Here is a 3,448-nt window from a genome sequence, read left to right on the forward strand (position 1 = left end):
AATCAGACGCACCTGTCAATCAGCAGGTTCCCTCGGCAGCTTGTTACACCTTTTTTATTGTTAAGGATAGCTTTAAAGATTTTATACATTGTGTTCGAATAAATTATTTCCCTGCAATTCTATGGGTTGGACAGGTTTCCCTTTCTCGGTAGTTGTATAGTACTTCCTAACACAAGTTACTGCTTAATGGGTATTTCCGACTTTAAATTGCTCCCTTTTCTGTATTCTCCTCCTTGCGTCAGATAAAACCCGTATTTTATCAACAATATTCTGCTTAACCGTCAGCAGCTTTGACTTTTTTAGTGTTCAATTAAAGATCCTCAGTTCTAGGGCGATATTTCGAAATTTTCCCGCGTAAGGTCTACCAGAAGTTGTGGAGTTAGTCACATACTGTGATTGACGCACTCTTTCTATAAAGAAGAGTTTACTTCCGCCTGGGTGGCTGATGAGGCCTATCAGGGATTATACCAACGCTCGCGCTCTCTCGAGTGCGAGAGAGAGAGAGAGAGAGGAAGGGTGAGATGAGTAACTTAGTTCTGCCTCGGCTCTCGTGGGGCTGCGTGTTGCAGTGCTCGGGGTGCAGCGGTTTGGTGCATACTCTTCGGGACTTTATGGTGTCTAGTGGGTGTGGTCAGCCGTACACGCTTCATATGCTAGTCCAGGCGAAGGCCACAGTTTCACGGATTAAAATGTCGTTTTGTTTTTTAATTTCAAATAAACCGTTCGCCCGGATCTTGCCGGCCATGGACACACTTTTTTTGACATGGGTGTCTTCGGACTGGCGCCACACGCAAAACACAAAACGGACCGTCACACGGAGTGATCCCCTTAATATTCTTCTTTAGTAAACTTTGCCAGGCGGACAATCCGTCCATGTGCGCAAAGTACGGGGTGCAATATTGCGGTCGTCGAATGCGCCTTTCGTTCGGGGTGACGGAGCTGGGAGACCGTCAGCAACTGCGCTACCTTCCATAAATATTAATGCGTTGTATCGTTTAACACAAAACCTCTTTTAATGACATATAGAGTGTGAACTATACGCGAGGAGCTCAACGCACTCGACGTTGTCGGGCGCAGCGGGTCGACAGGTCCTCTCGCTTGTACGAAGGATGAACAGTCTAGATCCAGGATGATTCCCATCGCCGTTGCGCTGAGGAGTGCCGCAGGCGTGTTATAGAGACATGTGATCTACGTGATCTCTCAGTTTATTCTAGAATAGAGTAGGCCAGGAGGGTCGCCCAGAAGCGTCGTCATCTACCAGAGGAGTCTGAGCAGACCAGGAGGGCTGCCATCGATCAGTACAATCGCCAGGAAGAGGCCGAGCAGGCTCGGAGAGTTGCTATGGAACGTCAACGTGAAGAAGAGGCCGAGTGAGCCAGACGGGTTGCCGTCGTCGAGTGGCGCCAACGCGAGGACGAGAAGAAGCAGGCACGACAGCTCGCTTTAGCCAAACAGCGCTTTAAATCCGAGCAGGGCAAGCGTGCCGCCGCTCCCGCAAACCCTCAGGAGTACGATCCTGAGGCGCCGGCGTTGTATACTAAGGGAGCATATCAGCTTTCGGAGAGTATACGCGGACAGCCTAGCACGAAGGATCTACGCCGCCAAAGGTTGCAACAAATCGGAAAGTGGCCCTATCCTTGAAGGTTCCCGCGTTCAATGCCGAGCCTTGGCACGTTTTCTCTCGGATCAACCTGACCCGAAGACACACTTCGCCAGGGCCGTCGACTAGCTCCACTCCCGTGTTGTTCGATTGCCTCGTCTCGCCACCCCGAATAAGGGCCTACGAGCGCCATCGACTTCCCTGGGCGAGTTTCTGCGCGTACAGGTCCCAGTGTTTTCGGGATTACCCCGCATCGCGGAGGAGGCTCGGGCCGCCTCTCCAGCTGTACCGTCACCGCCATCCGTGAAGCACTTAAAAAGAGTCCGGACTTGGACGTACTGCTTTTGTCCGCATGTTGCACACCGGAAAAGTTCTCGCCGTCATTGTTTAGTTGGCCACCGTTCGGGCGTTTCTAGAGCGTCACTTCATCTAAACCGCAACCACTTATGTCTTAGAACTACCTCCCTTCCACTGTCCATCTCCGGGATCCCACGCACCCCTCCCCCAACAAAAAAACACAAAAGGCGCACTCGCTGACCACAATCTCGCACCCCGCACTTGGCCCACATGGATGGATTGTCCACCGGGCAACGTTTGCTAAAGAGGGGTATTAAGTGAGTACGGCTAGCCACCCCACTAGCCAGCGTAACCTTCCAAAGGGTATGCACCAGCTGGACACCAGGCCCGCGAATCGTACACAACAAACCGTTGCACCCCGAGCACCGCAACACGCAGCGCCACGAAATCCGAGACAGAATTGAGTTACTCATCTCACCCTCCCTCTCCCTCTCTCGCACTCGAGAGACCGCGAGTGTCGGCACAATCCCGGCAAGGCCCCAACGGCCACCCAGGCCGAACTAACCTCTCCATTATAGAAACAGCGACTTCGGCATGGCGTCAAAAATCCACGCACGTCTTGTCCTAATAACAGTGTAAACTCTTTCACACTCTTACGCCTGCGCTAAAGGCTATCCCCCTCACAAGCTTTAATATCTGGGTAGGTCTCAACAGAATACGGGACGTAGTCTGCTTTGCCCATTCAATTTTTTTCAGTCGATGGCAGCATCTTTTCGTCTCTAATCCCCTCATCGGTTTTAGCCTTCGATTTGAATCAGACAAAGCTCTCGCAGTGCCATAAACTAAATAATTGATGGGCCAGCAATCGGGTTTCTCTGAGATATGCTCACGAACGGAGGCATCTGTTTTAGCCAAATCTTGGGGCTTATATGAAAAACCTGCATATCAATATTCCTCCTTGTCTTGAAATCGCTATCATCTCTCAGAAAGTGCCTGCTTTCCGCGGTTCATCTTGATGTCGCTTTCTCATGTTCTTCTTCAGCTGGTTCATTCAGCGGTTGAGAAAGCGGTTTGGAAACCTGTGAGTGTTCCTGGCACCACAGCGTGTGCATACGCGCCATAAAGCCTCCGTGCTCAGGGATAATGCTTGCGTCGAAGCAGCCTTGCAAGTCATCCTTGAATTTATTTGTACATTTAATGTGGGCGTTTTGCCGGTTCTTCGTCGTGTTTTCATTTCAATTATGTTTATCAGGGTAATCGGCACTGTTTTCCGATTTATTGTCGGGGTTTCTACACGTTCGATCGTTTTTAACGGCATTGCAACCATATTCAGCAAAAACCTTTAGTACAGGGACCTTGACACGTCTTCGGTTTGCGGATAGAAGGTTCATGTACCAAAGGTTTCTGCTGAATATGGTTGCAATAATTAATAGACTGTCGCGGACAATTTTCCAGATATATATATATATATATATATAGTAGTGTGGTTGTCGGGCCCGCCGGCCCTATGAGTGTCTGATAATAAACATAAAAAGAATACTCGAAGGCATT

This window comes from Belonocnema kinseyi, chromosome 1, assembly GCF_010883055.1.
Source record: "Belonocnema kinseyi isolate 2016_QV_RU_SX_M_011 chromosome 1, B_treatae_v1, whole genome shotgun sequence".
NCBI classification, from domain to species: Eukaryota; Metazoa; Arthropoda; class Insecta; order Hymenoptera; family Cynipidae; genus Belonocnema; species Belonocnema kinseyi.